Source organism: Hoplias malabaricus, chromosome 15 (genome assembly GCF_029633855.1).
Source record: "Hoplias malabaricus isolate fHopMal1 chromosome 15, fHopMal1.hap1, whole genome shotgun sequence".
In the NCBI taxonomy this organism is placed as follows: Eukaryota; Metazoa; Chordata; class Actinopteri; order Characiformes; family Erythrinidae; genus Hoplias; species Hoplias malabaricus.
Window position 1 is genome coordinate 6,770,873 of NC_089814.1, and position 24,495 is coordinate 6,795,367.

Genomic DNA, 24,495 nt, shown 5'->3' on the forward strand with positions numbered 1-24,495 from the left:
CCCTCCTCTTTCTGTTTGTGATTCAACTTTGTTTGCAGTTTTATTTAATTTTTTTATAAACAAAAACCTTCTGAACATGAATGCCAAGCGAGAGCAGGTCGCCCTTGGAAGGGCAGTGCTTGGACCCAGTGTCACTCATTCCAATTTTACACCATATGTTGACTAACATGCCTTTTAGCATTTAACAGCTTTGTCTTAATAAACTTACTTCAGATTTTGAACTTTGTGCAGATGTTGTATCAACAAGACCATACACAAATCAGTGAGTTTGCAGTGACTGAGGTTGAGATGAATAAGGTCCTTACAATGCTGCAGGACCAGCCCAAGTGCTTCACAAGTGCGCAAGTCCAGAGGTGTATGGCTAAGATCAATTTCTTTCCCAAGGGCTCTGGAGATAACACTTGCTCTGTTCCAAGAACGCTCTGCTAGTAAAATGAGCTGAAGGAGTTGGGGCTTGTCAAGGCTGTATGAAAGACAAAAACAGAACCTAATGTTTGAGTAATGCAAATCTGAAATGATGATGAAGTCATAATAATGGTTACATATGATTTAAATGTATCAATAATAATTTGTTAATAATCTATTTGATGCTCATAACCCAATGAATTGCAAAATAAATGTGCTACATTTCACAAATGTACTGCAAATACAGGAAATACACTATACAAATACAGGGTGGGCCATTTATATGGATACACCTTAATAAAATGGGAATGGTTGGTGATATTAACTTCCTGTTTGTAGCACATTAGTATATGGGAGGGGGGAAACTTTTTAAGATGGGTGGTGATCATGGTGGCCATTTTGAAGTCGGCCATTTTGGATCCAATTTTTGTCTTTTCAATGGGAAGAGGGTCATGTGACACATCAAACCTATTGGGAATTTCACAAGAAAAACAATGGTGTGCTAAATGGTGTTCATTTTAACATAACTTTATTCTTTCATGAGTTATTTGCAAGTTCCTGACCACTTATAAAATGTGTTCAAAGTGCTGCCCATTGTGTTAGATTTTCAATGCAACCATCGTCTGCCACTCTTCACACACTGATAGCAACAGAAATGCTAGCACAGGCTTCCAGTATCCGTAGTTTCAGGTGCTGCACATCTTGATGTATGGTGTGGTGTTTGTGTACAAAGATAGTGGAGACATTCTTCATCAATGGAAACCTCAAGGCCACTGGATATGCGAAACTGCTACATGATGATGTGTTTTCCTCTTTATGCACTGAAGCTGGCACGTTTCCAGCAAAATGGTGCACCACCACATTATGGGTGTCAGGTCCGAGCATTCCTAGATGAACAGTTTCCTGGAAAGTGGATTGGTCGTCGTGGGCCAGTTGAATGGCCCCCAAGGTCCATCTAAAAAGTGACATATAATAACATGGCATAGTGTTTTCTTGATTAAACATAATAAGTAAATTGCCTATAAAATCCTTCTTCTGGAGAGCATCTTTACTTTGAAATAAACTTTGTTATTCTAACATTGTCCAGTGGCTAGATGGTTTCTCACTGAAATATCTAAATGTCATTTGATTGGAAAACTTCAAATAAGTAAATATTTTAAACATATCAGTTATCTCCCAAAGATTCTTTTTATATTCGTTATTTCAAAAATGACCATATTTACCCAAAATGTCTCAATGAGAATCTTACCTGAGATGTACACTATGTAAAGCGGGAAACAGCTCAAGCATTGCATCATTGTTTGCCTGACAATCAAACATGAGTAACTCTGTGTCACGACCTGACATCTGAATTGCAGATGCGATGGCCCAACAGTCCATGACACTGAGACTGAGATTTTCTTTGCTTTCCTGCCCAAATAGTGTCAATGTGGAGGGCTGAGAGAAATCCAGTTTGTTGTGCAAAGTCATTAAGAGTCTGACAGTAACCCTCTTCTGCTCCCGGGAAACCAAACAGGCATGGAGAAAATTCAGCAGCAAATGTCTGTCAACTCTGAACCAGAAACATAATCAGGAGAGATTATGATGATGATGTATTCTTATTTTTAAAAAAAGCATGACACAGATTTAGGACATTGGCAAGATAAGATCACTAAACCATATAATTGTAATTTAACATCAAATTACTGTGTGACCCTTCATTATAACCTTAGAAATTCAAAAATGATCATATTTGAAGATCAGTGGTTGTCAATTGGCGGCACGGTGGCGCAGCAGGTAGTGTCGCAGTCACACAGCTCCAGGAACCTGGAGGTTGTGGGTTCGATTCCCGCTCCGGGTGACTGTCTGTGAGGAGTTGGTATGTTCTCCCCGTGTCCGCGTGGGTTTCCTCCGGGTGCTCCGGTTTCCTCCCACAGTCCAAAAACACATGTTGGTAGGTGGATTGGCGACTCCAAAGTGTCCATAGGTGTGAGTGAATGAATGTGTGTCTGTGTTGCCCTGTGAAGGACTGGCGCCCCCTCCAGGGTGTATTCCCGCCTTGCGCCCAATGAGCAAGTGGGGGGCATAAAGCAAAATCTGGCTTGCATTTTTTGCATGATTTGGGTGCTTTTTGAAACTTTTATGCTATACAAAAATTGAGTATACAAATACCTATCCACAATGCCCTCAACTGCTCCTTTTCTGACAGATTCATTTGCATCACACAAGAGCAGATCTAATCTATGTTGAGGAGAAAAAAGTAATTAATAAGATTTTATTCAATTCAGTTATTCATAATACATTGCTTGTTTAAAATATACTACACAAATATAATAATAACTATACGTTGCACATTGTACAGAGCTGTGCATATAACACTGTATATTGATTTAAAAATATATATTTATTAAAATTCCAAATACATTGTGTCACGCCCTCGTCCTGTCATGCCTGTTTTCCCCGCCATGTGCTCTCTCTGCACATGGCTCTGTCTGTTATTGTCCTTGTCTCCGCCCATGTCCCGCCTCCTTGTCTGCCGTCCTCGTTATCTGTTTCAGGTGTGTCTCGTCTATTCATGTATTTAAGCTCCCTGGTGTCACTTCCGTGTATGGGTCATTTGATTTGTGTCTTTCTCTTTCTAAGTCATGTCGTGTTGATTCTTTCTCGTTCCTAGTCATGTCGTGTTGTTTATTTCCTATTCCAAGTCAAGTCATTGTGTTTCCTAGTCATGTCGTTTCGTTTCATTATGTTTCCTAGTCCTGTTGTTTCGTTTCGTGTCGTTTCTTTCCTGTAAGTCTAGTTATTTCACCTCCAATGTTTCCTAGTCATGTTGCTTAGTCTGGTCCGTTTGTCTCTGTCGTTTCCTCGTTTCATTTCCTTTATCCTGTCGTTTCTGTAGTTGCCTGTCTTTGTTTTGTTATATCTTTTGTTTAATTAAAAATACTGTGTTTTAGCAAGTGTGTCCGCCTCCGTCAGTCCGCCCCCCGTGATACATGACAGAATAATGCTCACCTAAGGTAGGATACAAATGGTAGGCACTGTAGAAAATTTCCTAAGTCTCCCTTGTGTTTTGACCAACCACAAATGTTTACAGGTCTTTTCCGTGCTTGGAGCTGCATGGTTTGAGACAACAAAGAAGTCACACTTTTTGAGAGGTCTACTGTCCACACAGCAGGAGCAGACTGGTAAATGGGCAGTAATGCAGGCAAGACACTTTTGTGTGTTTGATACTCATAATCTTTTACATAGGAGTGCAATTCCAACATGAAGACACTCTGAGTTTCTTCTGAGTCCTTTGCAAAGGGAAATGTTGAGTAGGAACAAACTGAAAACAGCATATTAAGGGTCTCATCTTCTCTACGCTCTGAAGCAAAACTGAAAAGTTGTAAAAAGAAACGAACAGCCCCGCTTAAGTCCTGAGTATTTTCACTGATTCTGTGAAAACAAACCACAAAAAAGTGAGAATTTAGTTCCATTGAACATAACAAATGCACTGAGAGTTCCAAGACCCATGTGTTTCAGAGCAGCAGGCTAATTATGCTCTCATGGACTCCTGGCTAGAGATGACTGTGGCATTGCCGTGATTCGGAATCACAACTCACAATTTATGACACCTTAAGTATTGTAATTTTTTCATGCAATGTAATCCATAAAATATTTTCAAAATAGCATCATGAGAAGAAAAGGAAAACACATCATAATTTTATTTACACAGATTTTATTTATGGGCGGCATGGTGATTTTATTTATGGGCAGGTAGTGTCGCAGTCACACACAGGGACCTGGAGGTTGTGGGTTTGAGTCCCACTCCGGGTGACTGTCTGTGAGGAGTTGGTGTGTTCTCCCTGTGTCTGCGTGGGTTTCCTCCGGGTGACTCTCTGTGAGGAGTGTGGTGTGTTCTCCCTGTGTCTGCATGGGTTTCATCCAGGTGACTGTCTGTGAGGAGTGTGGTGTGTTCTCCCTTTGTCTGCGTGGATTTCCTCCGGGTGACTGTCTGTGAGGAGTTGGTGTGTTCTCCCTGTGTCTGCGTGGGTTTCCTCCGGGTGACTCTCTGTGAGGAGTGTGGTGTGTTCTCCCTGTGTCTGCATGGGTTTCATCCAGGTGACTGTCTGTGAGGAGTGTGGTGTGTTCTCCCTGTGTCTGCGTGGATTTCCTCCGGGTGACTGTCTGTGAGGAGTGTGGTGTGTTCTCCCTGTGTCTGCGTGGGTTTCCTCCGGGTGACTCTCTGTGAGGAGTGTGGTGTGTTCTCCCTGTGTCTGCATGGGTTTCATCCAGGTGACTGTCTGTGAGGAGTGTGGTGTGTTCTCCCTGTGTCTGCGTGGATTTCCTCCGGGTGACTGTCTGTGAGGAGTGTGGTGTGTTCTCCCTGTGTCTGCGTGGGTTTCCTCCGGGTGACTCTCTGTGAGGAGTGTGGTGTGTTCTCCCTGTGTCTGCATGGGTTTCATCCAGGTGACTGTCTGTGAGGAGTGTGGTGTGTTCTCCCTGTGTCTGCGTGGATTTCCTCCGGGTGACTGTCTGTGAGGAGTGTGGTGTGTTCTCCCTGTGTCTGCGTGGGTTTCCTCCGGGTGATTCTCTGTGAGGAGTGTGGTGTGTTCTCCCTGTGTCTGCATGGGTTTCATCCAGGTGACTCTCTGTGAGGAGTGTGGTGTGTTCTCCCTGTGTCTGTGTGGGTTTCCTCTGGGTGCTCCAGTTTCCTCCCACGGTCCAAAAACACACTTTGCTAGGTGGATTCGTGATTCAAAAAGTGTCTGTAGGTGTGAGTGAATGTGTGTGTGTGTGTGTGTTGCCCTGTGAAGGACTGGCGCCCCCTCCAGGGTGTATATTCCTGCCTTGCGCCCAATGATTCCAGGTAGGCTCTGGACCCTGAACTGGATAAGTGCTTACAGATAATGAATGAATGATTTTATTTTAAAGTGATTTTAAAGTCATTTTTCGACAGATCATTTCTGCTGGTCCATTCATTATGACATTGGGGGTCTATCACAAAACCTAGTGAGCTGTCAAACTCGAGAGCATTTTACATCACAATGTGTGCACTCCCAACACATAGGCTGTCCTAATTGTTATGCACCTTTCACATGGCATTCCAGAAATGTTCTGGTGCTTACCCGGACTTTATCCTTCTCGAGCCCTAGTAAATGTTCCAGGTAAAGTCAGCTGCCCCTTTCACACATGCACTCTGGAGTCTTTCTAGAGAAACTCTGGAGTATCGGGTCCTGAGATGTCCCGGAACAGTTGTTCACACATGCAGTTCACAGCAGGAGATTTTAAAAGACATTCATTCATTCATTGTAAGCGCTTATCTAGTTCAGGACCATGGTGGGTTCGGAGCCTGCCCAGAATCATAGGGCGCAAGGTAGGAACACACCCTGAAGGGGTGCCAGTGCTTCACAGGGTGACACACACACATTCACTCACACCTACGGATACTTTTGAGTTGCCAAGCCACCTATCAAGGTGTGTTTTTGGACTGTGGGAGGAAACCAGAGCACCCGGAGGAAACCCACGCAGACACAGGGAGAACACACCACACTCCTCACAGACAGTCACCCGGAGGAAACCCACGCAGACACATGGAGAACACACCAACTCCTCACAGACAGTCACCTGGAGCGAGACTCAAACCCAGAACCTCGCGCCAACATGCCGTGCATAAAAGACAAAGTACTAGATTCAAATTGTGATATTTGAAAAACAGTAAAACAGGAGCTACAAGGTTCATTGGACATCAAGATGTGTGTGTGGCTGGCCATCTGCCTCTCTCACTTTGCCTTGTGTTGTTGGTGTTGCTAAGCTTTGGCACTTCACATGTGAAGTCTCTACTGGTGTATGATCGCCAATTTCTCCTGGATCTTAGATATAATACCTGTGATGTAGGTGTTTTTAATCATAGTGGACAGAACCCTCTGCCCCCGCACCTATCGGGTATTCCGAATCACCTGTGCCGGGCCTCGGCCCAAACAATTCGGAGAAAGCTATCACCCTCATTTTCCAGTTTTGAGGTCACTTTATTTGAGGTGGGCCACTCTGACCCGGTGCTGTGTGCTGTCATCTATCGACCCCCTAAATACAATAAGGATTTCATAATTTTTTCGTGATGTTTTGGCGGGACATATGCCGAACTATGACCGCATCCTTATCGTCGGGGATTTTAACATTCACGTCTGCTGTCCAGATAAACCGCTGGTGAAGGACTTTGTTAACATCATTGACTCTTTTAATTTAGTGCAGTATGTGTCCGGGCCCACACATGAACATGGACAAACCTTAGACCTTGTTCTGTCTTATGGGCTGTCTGTGTTCAATTTAGAGATCCATGATAGTGGGTTTTCTGATCACATGCCTGTTTTATTTGATGTTGTTTTATCCTGTGCTGCTTTTAAACCTTGCGCTCCTGCTCGGCTTGGTCAGAGTTTTAACTCTTTCACTGCCGGTTAGTCACTCCTCCTGCCAAACCATACTGGACTCAGTGGCTCCATTAAGAACTAAACAGCCCAAAGTTAAACCTGAGCCCTGGTTCAATGACCGAGCGCGTGCAGCAAAGCAGAAGTGTCGCAGAGCTGAACGCCGATGGATAAAGGATAAGCTGCAGGTTTCATTTCAAATGTTAAAAGACTGCTGGCGTTCTTACCAGAGCACTATCAAAGAGGTTAAGAGAGAACACATGTCAAATATTATTATGGCAAATTGTCATAAGCCACGTGTGTTATTTAAAACCATTGACTCTGTTCTTAAGGCCCCTCAGCCTGTCTGTTTGGAAGCATCTCCTGACATGTGTAATGACTTTCTGCACTTTTTTGTATTGATAAGATTGTTACTGCAAGAGCTCTTATCACAGCTCCTGCTGTTGACCCCTCTGACTCTGACCCTTGCTTGGCTGTGTTTGATAGGTTTGAGCCGGTGACTCTGTCGCACTTGGAGGATGTGGTGGGCCATTTAAAGCCCTCAGGTTCTCCTTGTGATGTTTTGCCTCCTCACTTTCTTAAAGAGATTTTTCATACTATAGGGCAGCAGGTTCTGGCCATTATTAACAGCAGCCTGTCTTCTGGTGTTGTTCCTGTGAGTTTTAAACATGCTGTAGTTCAACCCTTGCTCAAGAAACCTGGCCTCGACCATACAGTACTGGCTAATTATAGGCCTATTTCCAAGCTGCCTTTTATTTCAAAGATCTTGGAGAAAGTTGTTTATGCTCAACTAAAATTATATTTGGATGAGCATAATATTCTGGAGGTTTTTCAGTCTGGTTTTAAAACCTTGCACAGTACAGAGTCAGTGTTGCTCGGGGTTTTCAATGACATTCTCCTGGCCAATGATTCTGGGGACCATGCAATTCTTGTCCTGCTGGATCTAACTGCTGCTTTTGACACAGTGGATCACAACATTTTAGTTTCCCGCTTGCAGCATCTAGTCGGCATTTGTGGTAGTGCTTTGGACTGGTTCAGGTCCTATCTGACGGACAGAACTTTGTGTGTGAGTTTTGCTGGCTCAGAATCCTCCTCAGCTCCCCTATTATATGGGGTTCCACAGGGCTCAATCTTAGGACTCCTCCTTTTCTCACTTTATCTGCTCCCATTGGGCTCTATCTTGAGAAAACATGGCATTGTATTCCACCGTTATCCCTTTAAAGAAGAAAGATGCTTTCTCGATTAAACCACTGTTGTTATGTCTCAATGACATTAAAGACTGGATGGCTTTAAATTATTTACATTTTAACGAAAACAAAACAGAAGTGATGGTGTTTGGTCCCAGTGGGCCCTGTGAAGCCCCTCCAGTTGATTTGGGCCCCTTGACTTTGTATGTGAAGCCAACTATCTTAAATTTGGGTTTTAAGATGGACAGTGATTTTAAATTGGACCGCCAAATAGGCACAGTAGTTAGGTCCAGCTTTTTCCACCTGAGGCAGCTGGCATAGGTGAAGCCATTTCTCTCACACGAGCACTTTCAAACAGTAATCCATGCCTTCATCACATCCCGGCTGGATTACTGCAATGCACTGTATTTTGGAGTCAGCCAGTCCTCCCTCAGACGTCTCCAATTAGTTCAAAATGCTGCTGCCCGACTCTTGGGATCACATAAGAGGGAGCATATAACTCCCATTGTGGCCTCTCTCCACTGGTTGCCTGTGCATTTTATAGTACATTTTAAGATTCTCTTATTTGTTTTTAACATGTCTCTGCTCGGTGCCTCAGGTCAGCTGATCAGCTGCTCCTGGAGGTGCCGAGGTCAAAACGTAAGCTCAGAGGAGATAGAGCCTTTTCAATTGCTGCGCCAAAACTGTGGAATAGCCTGCCATTACAGATTAGACAGGCTTCTTCACTTTCGATTTTTAAAACCTATCTTAAAACCCACTTTTATTCCTTGGCTTTCAACCCAGCATGAGACGTTTGTTTTGTTTTGTTGTATTAGTTTTGTTTTTATTTAAGTTATTTTATTTTTCCTTATTGGTTATTTTGTTTTATTTTGTTTTATAAACATCTTTTGTACAGCACTTTGTTTTAGCTGTTGGTGTTTTTTAAAGTGCTCTATAAATAAAGTTGAGTTGAGTTGAGAGTTGAGGTTTTGCGTGAGAGCAATAATGTGTAAATTTGAAGATGGGCATTTCAGATTATATGACGTCGTTACATCTCAGGGATCCCTGAGATGATACTAAGCCAAGAATCCTGAATAACAACACTGTCATATCAAAAAAGGAAAAGAACAGAGGACATCTTTTTTTTTTACACACACACATATTCCAATGGCAACAGAAATATTGTCCTCACCTTAGCTGTGAGACATATGGGAGACACTGAAGGAGCACCTCCATTTTATCAGGTTCATCTTTGCAATCAATGAGTTCAATAGGTTTTTTCACCCGTTGAATTTGTAACACTTCAAGAATGGCAGGGACTTGTCCTAGCATCACGGAAACCTTTGAAAGGTCTATTACCCACATGTCAGGAAGTGACTGAAAAATGGGAAGCATGGCAGGCAGAACACCCCTTCCCTCTTCTTGAGACTCATAATCCTTTATGTAGCAGAACAAATCCCATAGAAAGACACTTTGATTTCTTTTCGAGTTTGCAGCAAATGGGAAAGTGGAGTAAGAAAGAGCAAACAGTAGACAGCATTTTCAGGGTCTCATCATCGCCGCTCTTAGATGCACAATGGAAAAGATCCACAAGGACTTTTATAGCCGCCTTTATGTCAATGCAATCGCTGAACCTGGTAAGATATGGAAAAATGATGAAAAATTTGTCACTCTTCTATGTAATGTTTTGTTGTGTTCTTTGATTATCATGTAGTCATCCAACATCTGTGGACATCTTACCTCAATTGTGATACATAAGGTAGGCACTTGAGGATGATTCTGCGATCATGCTCTTTATTTGACAACTGAAATTCAACTGGCTTTTTCTCTCCTTGGAATTTTAGTAACTCCATGAATTGGATCACTGGCTGCAATGCGGCCAAAATCGATACGTCAGAGAACCTTCTTGGACCTTCAGATTTGATGATAATGATCCTAATAGGTGTAAAAAAAAATGTTAATAATTTTTTTTTAATGTATAATTACAATGTGTTACATTTGCAATATTTTATCTTGCACTATTTACAGTGGGTGTGAACATTCCACTGCTTATCCATTAAGAAAGCCATCAATAATTCTGTGCATGATTATACTTTTCAGTGTGAATGGAGACTTGTAATCTCCCATACACTACAGTGGTTAATATATGCTTTGATACTTGCCAGAAAATATGTTAGTAAGGTTCAAACCTGATGCTTGCAATGTCGTTTAATGTTCCAGAGATGTTTTTCAATAGGGATGTTCCTGCAGTTTGCTGTGTGTCCAAATGCAAACACAGTTTGATCTTGTATTGCCTTCTTACTTTCTACACATCTTTTGGGATTTGAAGCATATTGCTGTCACTTTGCTCCTGCACTGAAAGGTGTATTTCAAATCCAAACAATCTCAGCAAGCTGTCAAAATCAGTCCTTGGTTGTTGCAATGCTACTCTCCATATTTGGTGTTGTATGAAAGGAGAGGACAATCTATTAAACAGATCAAATCTTACCATTAATAAACTGTATAGACACATTTGAAGCAGAATCTTCCATTTAACAGAGATTATGAAATACATTTTCTAATTTCTGCAATAACAAGTTAGATACAAAAACAGATAACAATATAATAACAGGCTTTTAACAGACTGAACACCTTTGAAAAGTTTTATATTTTTGTCCAGGGCTGAAATGACCACTCCAACACAGCAACATTAACATTTGTGGTGGAAGGCAAATAGCTATGCACATTTCTGCTCTTTTAATATTTTGTGTTCTTTTTTTTCTGTCAAAACAAAATCACCAATGAACCATAACATTAGAACCACCTTCTTGCTTCTACACTCACCGTCAATTCTCTTAGCTGCATTCACCACCAGAACACTTTGTAGTCCATGTGTTGCTCTGTATACATTATTTGCTCCCTTTCACCCTGTTCTTCAATGATCAGGACCACCACAGAGCAGGTATGCTTTGGGTTTTGGATCATTCTCAGCGCTGCAGTGACACTGACGTGGTGGTGGTGTGTTAGTGTGTGTTGTGCTGGTGTAGAGTGGATCAGACACAGCAGTGCTGCTGGAGTTTTTAAACCCCTCAGTGTCACTAATGGGTTGAGAATAGTCCACCGACCAAAAACATCTGTCCAGCAGCGTCCCGTGACCACTGATGAAGGTCTACAGGACGAACAATACAAACTGCAGCAACAGATTAACTACTGTCTCTGACTTCACATCTACAAGGTAGAGGGAGTGTCTAACAGAGTGGACAGCGAATGGACAGTGTTTAAAAACTCCGACAGCACCATCAGTCTCTGCAGCGTTGAGAATGATCCACCACCCAATTCATACCTGCTCTGCAAGGGTCCTGATCATTGAAGAACAGGGTGAAAGGAGAAGGAATAAATGGACTATAGTTATTATTAAACTCAAGAGTGCTCCTGGACAGTCAGTGGAATGCAGAGTGAATATAGAAACAAGGAGGTGGTCACAACATGGCTGATCTGTCATTATTATTATTATTTACATATTTAAATTCAATATATATATATATATATATATATATATATATATTTTTTTTTTTTTTTTTTTTTCCTGCAGATGACAATTTTTTACTTCTTTTTACATGAGAACTCACATCTGAACAGTGGTGTCCACATTTTTACATACAGCTGTTTATCTGATTGTATTGTTCTGTATATAATGTACAATACTATATATATATATATATATAATTATAGTAATATTAATGTATTTTTTCTTGTTATTGTTATGTACTGAATCTCCTGCACAGCCAGGAAAAAAGTGTTGTCCTGCTTGCCCTCAAAATAAATGTAATCAAGCGTTCCAAATTCAAGAAATTATGAAAACATGAATGTTACGTGAATTGCCAAACAAGTTAGCTGGACACACTGTAGTAGCAAAAACTAATTTTGCTGCCCTCTAATTAATATATTAACAGACTTACCTGAGACTTTTCAGATTTGACACTGAACCGAGGATCAGCTTTATCCCAGGGTCTGAGATGGTGCAGTTCATCAAGTTAAGCTGGACCACCGGGCCAGTGGATTGACTTATCACATAGGAGATGGCACAACATTCATGTGGATCCAGACGCTGGTCATTCAGATCAAGCCTGTTTTCCATTTTTTGCAGAAAGAGCAAACATGCATCAGGTGCCTGATATTCATAAAGACACTCACACATATAGAGAACATCCTCAGGCTCCACATATGGATGTGGATCATCCTCCTCTGCTGAACAGAGAGCTGTGTCCATGATGTTTTCAAAATATTTGGCAGAGATCGATTTTACCTGGTCACGTGTGACCAGACATTTCAAATAGACTTCCATGTTCTCAGACAGGAGTCCACAAAGAAAAGTGATGACATGTTTCAGGTATGGCCCGTCCTCTGTCTGGCTTTGGTGGAGGAAATGTCCAATCTTTTCAGGAGTCATAAGTAAATAAAGGGCTGCCCAAAAGTCTTGCATTGTGTTTTGTAGAAATATAAAAGCTGTTTGGGAGGATGTGGATGTCAAAAAAGCATGCTCCACTATGTGTTTCTTCAGACAGACATCTGACAGGTGCACTGATTTGGAGAGAACTGCTTGATAGGAAGCTGATGCTAAAGACATGATATCAGTCCTACTGTGTTTATCCGAACTGTCCACAGTTTCATGCTGCAGGTCAAGGCAATCATGGAAGATCTGTAAATAAATTTCGGTGACTGTGCGTGGCAGGGGAACTGCCTGTGATGGGCCTAACAGGATGCAGGCAGTTACAAAGAATGCATACATAGGGACATGGCACAGACTGAACAGCTCCAGGTGGTTTAATACACTGATAATGGTGTCATCATTTCTACCAAGTATTAACTTAAAGTATGCCTTAATAGAGCTCTCACTGAAGCCTTGAACTTCCACTCTGATAGAGGCCCAGTCAGACAGGTCACCAGAAATGTCTGCTTCTGGTCTGCAAGTGATGAATATCTTTGCATCACTTAAAAATTCTCCCGTTATTCTCTCGATTACTGAGTCACAGACAACATCCATGAGGCCATCAAGGATGATTTCAGAATTGTCTTCCATGTCTTTCCAAACGGTGTCAGCACTATCAACTGGCATAACATAGTGGTTAAAAATAACAGACCTCAAACTTGTGCTTTTGTCAGATTCTAACATAAGCTTCATTAATGGCTCATCAAAATAAAACATGTAGCTCACTTGACTGTCTTCTCCATCTGTCCACATTCTTAAAATCTCCTGAACAACCGTTGATATCCCAATGCCTGGTTTTCCTATGAGGAGGATTTTCTTCTCATTGCACATGAGTAATTGTAAAGGTGAGGAATACGTAGGAGTTTGCATTTTCATCTTTTTGGGTATTATTTTCTTGCAAGCTTTGATTTTAGTAGGATTAGGTTCACTGAACTTAGTATCCAGGACAAGAGGTATATATGTGAAACACTCGTCTTTGGCTTTGTTCTTCAGAAAAGTCATGTTTTTCCTCCACTTATCATGAAGAATCTGCATCGCCCTGGTTTTAAGCTGTTTCTAATACTTTGCACAAGGACCTGAATCTGAATAAGACAGAGGGGAATAAAAATCAACATATGTCAATTGGAGGATTAAATATAGGCCATTAACAATTACAATTAATGTTATTAATTATTTTTAACATTTTTAACATAAGCAAAGTGCCCCATAGGAATTATACATGGCTTAACTTGTCTTCAGAAATTCTTGCGGGAATAACTAATACAGATATAAATCGGTACATAATACATACATAAACATAATAATAATAACATAATAAACACCTACATTTCCTACTGCTCATCATTGTAAACCCTTCATAAAGTGAAGCAGTCATTAAAAATGTAAACCCTAACCTTCAGTGAGAACAATAACAAAGCAATTTAATAAAGACAATAAATGTGGTGCATAAAGACTAATATGCAGAGTTTGTTTTAAAATAACGTTCATGTTTGTCCTTTTTTTTTAAATCTCTTTTAAGGTAAAACACTTAGAATGACCTCTGGTATGACATGTGCTATATGAGTTAACTAGCCTGGCCTGGCGTAACATAGATTTGGGGGAGAATAATGCCACCTTCTCTACAGCTGATACTGTTAGTTTTAATTTGGTGTTAAAGTTGTTCCTCATTGAGGATAATTGGCATAATTCATTTTCTTACAAAAAACAAAAAACTCTGTGGTGTGTGTTTAAACAAATTCAGGAATAAGAGTTATTATATGAATACGATTAAAAAGCCTCTCATATTAACCTATTTAAGGTGGATCGCAGAATTCATGCTGGAAAATAACCCCAATACAAGTGTTTCACTAGTGCAGATGTTTTAGTGACATAATGTACACTTGTTTGTGTGTTGTAAATTGATAAAATAGGAAAAAAGGGTTGTTTCAAGGGAGTTTTGTTTTTAAAACCTAGCCCTATCTTTAACTTCACATAACCAACTATTTTATGTGTAATATAATGAGTATTCACCACATTAAATTGACTATCTACCCATTTAATGTGGAACTAAATGTTTTAATATGACTTTAGAATAAGAACCAAGGATCTGCTTCTTAAAATGACACTGTTGAAAAGTACAAAAAATTTTTTGATAACACCAGCCTTGTCTTGTGTAAACATTCATAAATAAAATGCTGGAGAATAACACCAAAAAATGAATGAAAAAAATCCAAAATCGATAAGTAACACCAGAGTGTTTTTCATGGATGTAGACTGTAAAGGTAAATGCAAGGAAAAAGGTGGCATTTTTTGTCTTTCTGTGATATTTTAGTGAAAATATTGCACTTTTCTGTGTAAATAGTTTGTTTATGGCACATTCATTTCAGCTATTATGGTCTAAAGTTCTCAAAATCGTTTCTTGCTTGTTTGTGTAGGCTCAGTTTTCCTCAAATTGGCAACCTGGTCGAGTTTCGTGCCTAGGGAACACGGCCCTCTCCACTGTTTTTTAAACTGTATTGTAGTTCCCATTTTAAACACTTGCCATAAAGATTGCTTCTTTAACTGAACACTAAAAGGGCTTAGAATTGAAAGGTTGTTGGTTCAATTCAGAAAAACTGGGGGTGGTGACATCCACAGCTGAAGTGCCTCAATCCCACAACTGCTCCCTGGGTTTGGCTGCTTTTTGCTCTGGGTGTGTGTTTTCATCACTACATTTAAAGTTACAAACCGCTACTGTGAGGTATCCTTATGATATATGGATCTAAAATCGGCCTATCCATACTGATAATCCTATGGTGCAGATTATTCCTGTTTTTGCTTTCAGATCTGCAATTTATTTATGTAACCTCTTGTTTGGAACTGGCCTGCTCTACCTCTATCACATTTTCTCTCACACACACACACACACACACACACTGCCCATTCTCAAGACTGACTAACAAACATGCAGTACTAAGCACAGTTTTATGCACTAGAGGAAATAATGTATTTAAAATGTTAAAATGCCATTTAATATGTCAGTAAGCATTTATTTCCCATGAAACACAAGCAGTAAGAAAACCTTATATATTTCTTTGCTTAGACATCATTCTGAAAGGCTTGAAGGGCTGGCAAGTGGCAGAGGCTGAGCAGGACAGTGGGACCCCCGGAGGAGGATGGACACAAAAATGTTCACCCCATCTGAGTTGAGTAAATCATGAAGTGCTGAAATTGAGAGATCTAAATTCTTTAATAATTTATTACAATTCTACAATTATTTTTTACCAAACCAAAGTTGTAGTCCGCTTGCCAGATATGTTGCTGTACACTACAACTGATTTAGGATCTGTATGCGATACTAATGTCTCACAATAGCAATTTCTTACATTAAGAACTTCATTAAAACACATTTCAGTATTTTAACAAACCGAAGGTTTTACTGTTTATTCAGATGTGTCTCTGTACTTTACAAGTGATTTCAGCATATCATATGGATCTATTAAAGTAGTGATTCGTTTAACTGAAAATTAATTTAAAAAAAATCCAAAAAAAATACTTTCAATGTAAAAATTAAGTTGTCTGACTCATTCTGATCCAGAGCTGGAGCAGACATTCCCAGAAACAGAGACTACCTTATGTAATGCATAACATGAGATGTGTTGCTACTTGTCTTGGACAATGTCCTAGATCCACAATGGCCCTTTACAGACAAACAGTCTCTGTTTCTGGGAATGTCTGCTCCAGCTTTCTTTAAATGTATCCTGTGGATACACCAACCTTTTTTGCATACATCTACTGTATGTACACCTCTGGCAAAAGTTATGTCTCTCATGAGTCAGACAACTTAATTTTTACATTGAAAGTATTTTTTTTGGATTATAACTATTGCTGTTGTTTTGTGTGTATATACTTACATTCTGCAAAATATTGACAGTTGGTCAATAAAAATATTTTAAAACCTGTTAAAAAAGCTGCTCAAATTATTGCCTACCCCACCATTACTTCATTCAAACAGCTACATGTTCTTTCTGAGCAATTTCATTAAACATTCAAAAGCTATTGAAATTTATTCTCAAAAATGCATCATCATGGGCCATTAATTGTTAAGTTGACCAAAATAAGAGGTGTAGTATGTCATGTGGGTGGCACTTGTTCAAATACAACTTCTTTAGAAACAATATCATCAAAGGTTCAAAAGCTATTGAAATTTATAATGAAAAATGTATCACCATGGGCCAGTAATGGTTACATTTGCCAAAATAACAGGTGTAGTATGCCATGTGGGTGGCACTTGATCAAATACAACTTGTTTTGAAACAATATCATAAATCCTTCAAAAGCTATTGAAATTAACAATGAAAAATGTATCACCACGGGCCAGTAAGGGTTAAATTTGCCAAAATAAGAGGTGTAGTATGTCATGTGGGTGGCACTTGATTAGAAACAATATCATCAAAGGTTCAAAAGCTATTGAAATTTGTAATGATAAATGTATAACCACGGGCCAGTAAGGGTTAAATTTATCAAGGTAGGAGATGTAGTATACATCATGTGTGAGGTTCGTCACCTTCGTTTTTACTGTGTAGTGTAGTTTGTAAACGGTCCCTTAGCTCTCGCGGAGATGGCGGCAGCCCATAGAAAACAATATATTTCGTGTTTTTTAAATGGCAAACATTTCTGACATAAACTAGTTGTAGACGCTTGTCTTGGATCCCAAAAACAATACTTTGCAAGTATTAAGTCATTTGCATGCACCGTTTGAGAGCTATTGAAGAAAGAAATGCGAATATGAAACCAACTTTACCGGAGTTTACTGGTTATGGTTGGGGCGAAATCTGAAAATGTCCTCCAAACGGCAACAGACCAGTGCACCACAGCCAGTAATTTTATTTTATATACATTGAATTGGCCACAGTTTTTATCTCTTTTTTTGCCTTAATTGTATTTATCTAGTTTTACTGAGTAAGCAACTTAGCTGATGTGCTGAAAATAATGTACATAGTATAAAATAGTGCTAGCAACGACTGTAAATGGTACTGCAACTACTGTAGAAAATTCTGTGGTATGGTTGACAGGGAACACTAAAGAAGGTATTGTTGTCGCCAACTGGTGGGTTGGATAGGACGATAAAAGCGCCAGGGTCACCAATAATTTCCACTTCCGCTTTGATCAACCGAGGTGGTGTGTTTGGGCGTGCAGTGTCGTCGTGGCGGTGGAAGCTGAGTCGTATTTCTCTGGCTGAATTGGAAGCCAAGTGTCCCACGAGTTTTAAGCAGGTTTCTAGCCTTGCTTGACTACCCAGCGAGCTATAGGGTAGATGGTGGTTCGAGGCCATGGGATAACTGACTTCGCCGTTAAGGCTTATAATTGACTGCAGTTGCCTGAATGTCATTGTTCCTGTGCCGGTTGATCGTACCTTGCAGCAGCTAGTGGCGCCAGGCCTGGTTGCCTGTAGGCCATTGTTTTCTTTTGTTTCTTTTCTTTTTCCTTTTTTTCCTCTCCCTTATATTACTTGCTTGCCTCTCTTGCCAAATTTGAGTGGTACTGTATTGTTTTACTGAGCCACCTGTACTGTTGATGTCTTTTAATCTCCTTCTCTTAGTGGACCATAGGACAATATGACCATTACTTTTACTTAGTGTTACTTGGGGTTGCCTTTTATGCCCATTTATTGTTCAGTGCATTTGAATAAGTCTTAATCGTGATGGCACTAGGGTAATTATTAGTGTCCTGCCCCAAGGCTTAGGTTTGATTATTATTGGTGTTCTTTTTTTTCTTCTTGTGTATAGAGTGGTTTATTTTTAGAGGTGTTGTTTTCTCTTTTTGTTTCTTTGGGGTAATTGATTAGAACCCATTATTACTCTGTTGGGATCTTGCTTATAACCTTTTAGACTTTGCCAGAAGTGTTTGGCTGAATGGGTGTGGTCCCGTTGTTCACTATTGAATTCAAGACTCGTGTTAATGTGTCTTGATTTTATGCTGTATTGACTGAATAAAGTACCCTTTGTTAAACAGTCTTATTACTATCACTATAACTATCATTTATTTGAGAAACCTGACAGGGATCCCCATACCCTTTAGACAATTGGGGTGGCGTAGTCGTGGTTATTGTATGTGGTGACAGCTCTTTTATTCTAGAGGGCGCATAGTAGCCCTACAGCGTACCCACTACATTCTTGGCGTAGTCGGCAGGATCGTGATTAGATTAAGGCTGTCTGACAGGTGTGTGGTCAACAGTACACTTCTTTATTAGTAATCCCAGACAGTGAGCATATATCGGTCCACTGGCATAAAAATGCTGGCACACCACTGACTGTAGATCACTGCTGATCCAACATCGGACCACTCAGAGTACTGTCCTGTACAAGATATAACTCATCTTTTTTTACAGAGATTTATAGATTTACATTCACAGAGACTTTTATTCTGGAAAACAAACTAATACAAATATTACCAACAACTCTGAGAGATATAATAATGAGCCTGATATTAAATGATTATACTAAAGGATTGTATTATAATGATTATATTAAAGGATAACAATAGAACCTAATGAAGGAAAAAATGTGAATTGGACTCTGATTGAAAAAGTGCTAAAATGTGGCATTTTGTCTAAAATTCTGTTTAATCACCAGTGGTCCGCCCAGAAAACGCTGTGCAAAACACTAGTGGACCTCCAACTTTGCCTTCAGTGGTCCGCCGTCTCCTTGCTATCAGTGATAGAATATACTGTAAAATCTATCTAGATAAGTAGTTATCAATATAACTACTTATATATAGTTATAATACTGCAGTTAAGTTAGCTTGCGGTTAGCAATTCATAATTGTGTCAGCTATAACTGTAATGTAGTAAAATATTCGCAAAAACCTTCCTGCTCGCTCAAAATTAATTACGCAGTATAAGTATAAATACCGCCATATAAGTATAAATATACGCCGTTAAACTATCAAGGTTCAAAACGCCATAAAAACGCCGTTTTGAACCTCCAGGACACCGTATTTTACGCAGTTCCAAAGCCAAACCGACGGCGTTAAAAGCTGCATTTTAAAATAAGATAATGAGCTCCACCTGCTGGTCCTGAAAGCTCCTGAACTCAATTTGTTCATTTTATATATATATAATTATTATTACTACTTATAAAGCTGGTTTCACATATACAAGGACGCTTACAATTAAGAGGGGGAAAAGCTGAATGCATTAGTGAAAGCCTGGTTAAGGACCAGAAAAGAATGGATTCCTGTTTTGGGTCTTGATTCCTCGCAGTGATTCTTCCTCTTGCTCTGAAGAGGTCATTCCAATCACCCCACCATGTTTAAACTATCACTAGATTTGGAATATCTACATTGTGTCTACACTCGTTGTCCATTTTATCAGCTCCACTGACCACATAGGAGCATGTTGTAGTTCAACAATTACAGACTAGTCCACCTTTCTCTTTGTATACTTTTTTACCCCATTTCACCCTGCTCTTCAATGGTCAGGACCACCACAGAGCAGGTATGATTTGGGATTGGAGATAAGAAAATATGAAACAGGTGGACTACAGTCTGTAATTGTTGAACTACAACGTGCTCCTGGGATGATGAGGTCATGCCCCTCGCTGCCGTTGTATTCTTAGCTGAACCTATGTGTGCTTTTAGGTCCTTTACACCCATTTGCTACACATGGGAAAATATGGGAGATTCTTTTTTAATTCATCCGAGAACTTACATTTACGTTTCGGCATAGCTGCTCGAGATGAGGGTAGATACATGAGCTTTGCCTGACGTAAACAAGGACTACTGACGTGCAGACTGACCAATTAAATGTTCACAGAGAAGATTATAGACCAATAACCGTAGCTCTACACTCAGACCGTCCAATCAGAAGATTTTAGGCTACTTCACCACGCCCCCTTCTCACTCCAGCGAACCAATCGGAGTAGGGGAGGGCGGGACTTGTTTATAAACGAAACGCTTCGCGAAATTCTATGTAAGCTCTAGCCTCCTCAGTCCCGAGAGAGGACACATCAAAAACAAATGATGTTTTGCTAAGAAATATGTTTACTACAGCCATTTAAAAGTCACAGTACAATTTTTTTTTTTAAATTGCATGGAGACTTTAAGATATTCAGTGTCCAGTATACTGGACATTTGGTATTAAGGGCATAGACTCCGCATGAGTTTGAAAATTTCAAATATTTATTACTACTAACACAGTATCCATCCATCCATCCATTATCTGTAACCGCTTATCCAATTTAGGGTCGCGGGGGGAATCATCGGGCGCAAGGCGGGAATACACCCTGGAGGGGACGCCAGTCCTTCACAGGGCAACACAGACACACACACACTCACACCTACGGACACATTTGAGTCGCCAATCCACCTGCAACGTGTGTTTTTGGACTGGGAGGAAACCGGAGCACCCAGAGGAAACCCACGCGGACACGGGGAGAACACACCAACTCCTCACAGACAGTCACCCGGAGCGGGAATTGAACCCACAACCTCCAGGTTCCTGGAGCTGTGTGACTGCGACACTACCTGCTGCGCCACCGTGCCGCACACAGTATCCAAAGCAAGTGTATTTTCTATGTTAAGTGTTAGGGGAATCATGTAATACATTTTTACAGTAAAAATTACATACTAATATGGAAGTACATATAAACATTTTGCAGTAGATTTCCATTAGTTTAAAACAACTGAATTATCTTATTCATGTTCCTCATTTATCACTATTCAAGTCAACACATTAAGCATCTTGCTTCTATTTTTTTCTTTAATTTCTCTTAGATTTATTTTCATATAATCCATGTAGTATGCACTAAATGTATTTCATAAAAATTTGTTAATAAAAATAGAATTACTAAAACCTCCGGTCAAAATATTCAGCATGTCAGTTTTGCTACATCCAAATTGTTGACAAAATGCAAATTGTTTCTCAATTTGTAGAACCTGTCCCTTGGGATCTGAGTAATGGCTGGAATTTGTACTACTGGTTTGTAACACAATCTAATGCGTGGTAAACGCAAGCATCCCATCACAATCTGTGATTTCAGACTGTGATGTTTTGAGCCCAGGCGGCACGGTGGTGCAGCAGGTAGTGTCGCAGTCACACAGCTCCGGGTGACTGTCTGTGAGGAGTGTGGTGTGTTCTCCCTGTGTCTGCGTGGGTTTCCTCCGGGTGACTGTCTGTGAGGAGTGTGGTGTGTTCTCCCTGTGTTTGCGTGGGTTTCCTCCGGGTGACTGTCTGTGAGGAGTGTGGTGTGTTCTCCCTGTGTTTGCGTGGGTTTCCTCCGGGTGACTGTCTGTGAGGAGTGTGGTGTGTTCTCCCCGTGTCTGCGTGGGTTTCCTTCGGGTGACTGTCTGTGAGGAGTTGGTGTGTTCTCCCCGTGTCTGCGTGGGTTTCCTCCGGGTGACTGTCTGTGAGGAGTTGGTGTGTTCTCCCCGTGTCTGCGTGGGTTTCCTCCGAGTGACTGTCTGTGAGGAGTTGGTGTGTTCTCCCCTTGTCTGCGTGGGTTTCCCCCGGGTGCTCCGGTTTCCTCCCACAGTCCAAAAACACATGTTGGTAGGTGGATTAGCGACTCAAACGTGTCCGTAGGTGTGAGTGAATGTGTGTGTCTGTGTTGCCCTGTGAAGGACTGGCGCCCCCTCCAGGGTGTATTCCCGCCTTGCGCCCAATGATTCCAGGTAGGCTCTGGACCCACCGCAACCCTGAATTGGATAAGCGATTACAGATAATGAATGAATGAATGAATGTTTTGAGCCGTGTACCATTTTCAAAGCTCCTATGTTAGTTTGGTCACTAACTAGACCCCAAAATTCATCATCAAAGTACTGTTGAAAGTAGTTCTAAAGTGTCCAGTGTTCTCTGTCTGCATCAGGTGTGTACTGTGGATCCACATATGCTGGAACATCAAAAGGTTTGAATGCTGCATGCTTGAATAAGAGCCGTGATTGTCCAGACTATTCAGCTTCCTGTAAAATATTTCATAAGGACCACCTTGATTTAAAAACAATATTTACAATTACAAATATACAGTGTACATACCCATTTGTTTCTCATGCTTTAAGTGCAGTCTTAGGTTAAATAAAAATGTCCATTAAAATGTATTTTAGACCAGGCTTGGTAATGTGGAGCTGATACCCCCTACTACATAATATACTTACAATTAAGAAAATTGAACAATATTTAAAATTACAATGCCTTTTATTTTAACATTAAGCTAAGTTTGATTTAAGTTACCTCTTCCTTTTCATCTGGCATGTCCTCAGAATCACTGGAGTCCCTATCACTTTCCCTGTCCTGTGTATATTCATCCTCACTACTCTCAACACTGCAGTCACTATCATCTAGTAACTGAAGAACATCTTCTACTGTTAGGCCTAAACAGACATGAGAAGATAAGCATACCAGGAAATCTATGAACAATAATGCAATATCGATCATTAGATGCACGTACTCGCGATACATAGAATGTTAAAGTCAGCAACATTCCATAGACTAATTCCAAATGTCCATATAGCTGGACACAAATGTTTCGCTCGAAATTTGGGACTGTGAAAATAACTTTCCATTGTTGGTATAATTCTTTTTCGTATCAGTATACGTCTAAAATAACATATGTACAAAGACTTTTCAGTTAACAATATGGAATAATGAAGAAAAACTTACGTTTTGTTCGATCACGAAGGCGGGGTGCGTCTTTCTTAGGTGCTGCCATTTCCAGGACTATTTTCGACAACCAATCAAAAAAACCTAAACGTACTTGACCAACCAATAGAAAGCCGTAGTTGGGCAGAAACCCGTAAAAGTGGGTGGGACGTTGAAAAACTTGCTGTCGAGTTAAAAAAGCCAGAAAAAAAATGTCCAGCATACTGGACGTTTGGAATGAGGAGGCTAGAAAAACAAAATCCCGGACGTTTGTGAAATTCAGCAATTTTTTAAGTCTAAAAAAGAGGACATTTCCGGGTAAAAGAGGATGTCTGGCCACCCTAGTCATGAATAATGTTGGTTATTTAGCTAGATACTGTCATAACAGTCAGTCATAACGGTGTTTTACCGCCGCGTTGTTCAGCTGTTGTCCACCAGTGACGTCACACGGTTGCGTTCAAGAATTTTCGTAGAGAGCTCGGGTTTTTCCTCAATTTAATAAAATTGTCAGTTTTAAGCAAATTAAGCTGCTATTTTCATTTTAATTCATACTTATATCTGTCAGTAACTACAATAATGTGAAATATTCATGAAGGTCCTTTAAGTGGTGCTTAGCTTTTAAGAAAAGGAAGTTTCAGAGATTTTAGGACGTTGCTTGCGAGCAGGAGGAGGGGCGAAACCCGAATATCCGCTGAATATCCAATATGAACCTAACTTTACCGCTTTAATAAATCATGATACTAGGTACTTTCGATACTTAGTACATTTGAAGGGAAATACCTTTGCACTTTACTCAAGAGAAAATCTAAATTGAGGACTTTTACATTTACTGGAGTATTATTTAACTTTGGCTATCTGTACTTTAACTCAAGTATCACTACATGATTTGTGTACCTCGCCCACCACTGATTGTCGCTATTATTAATGCTTTTCAATGTTTTGAGCGCGAGCTCTAGGGCAAGAAAAAAATATTCCAGTAAGCAAGCAATAGGCTGTTATGGGTTTCCGCCTCCGCATAATCCTCACTCAACAGTTTAAACCACTTTAATTCTGTTAATTTAACATCAGATCGCCTCACCAGCCTCGTCGCCACCGTGAGTCTGTGGGTCGTGTCGGAAAGGGAAGCAGCTGATCCACTGGTGTAGCTCAGGGTTTAGATCAACAGGCATTGGAAAGGTCTGAGCCCTGGTGTCGTCCAAAATCCGCAATAGCTCGTAACATGCGTTTTCGCCTTTATTAGTGACGGCCTCCAGCATCTGTCTGACCTGGATCTGTCTAGTGACATCCTTGTTGAAAATCCAGTCTATCTCAGGGTCTGATAAAAGTTCCCTCTGTCTCAGAGTTCGCACTAATAACGGTATGTTCTGGAGTCCATTTACCAGACCCGGTTCTGATATAATCCACGGCGGACAGCTGTGTACTCGCCATCCCGTTTTAGTGACTATTTAGAACTATGAGAACTATTTAGTGTTCATTCTT

The 24,495-nt window shown here is 40.4% G+C and overlaps 1 protein-coding gene across 7 annotated transcripts in view; it reads right to left on the reverse strand.

Moving 5' to 3' along the window:
• The window catches only part of LOC136668521 (uncharacterized), a 39,399-nt gene that overhangs the window by 14,702 nt on the left and 202 nt on the right, over window positions 1-24,495 (reverse strand). For 2 of the 7 annotated variants that reach the window (XR_010795512.1, XR_010795513.1), the window contains exons 1-10: window positions 24,095-24,495; window positions 11,893-13,504; window positions 10,144-10,419; window positions 9,695-9,889; window positions 9,147-9,588; window positions 3,397-3,819; window positions 2,557-2,625; window positions 1,655-1,957; window positions 969-1,360; window positions 209-463 (exon numbers count right to left, since the gene is read on the reverse strand). The gene's annotated coding sequence lies outside the window, so the exon portion shown is untranslated. Of the gene's footprint in view, window positions 1-208; window positions 1,361-1,654; window positions 1,958-2,556; window positions 2,626-3,396; window positions 3,820-9,146; window positions 9,589-9,694; window positions 9,890-10,143; window positions 10,420-11,892; window positions 13,505-24,094 lie in introns of all 7 variants that reach the window. The other 5 variants (XR_010795509.1, XM_066646087.1, XR_010795510.1 and 2 more) reach the window with 4 other exon arrangements.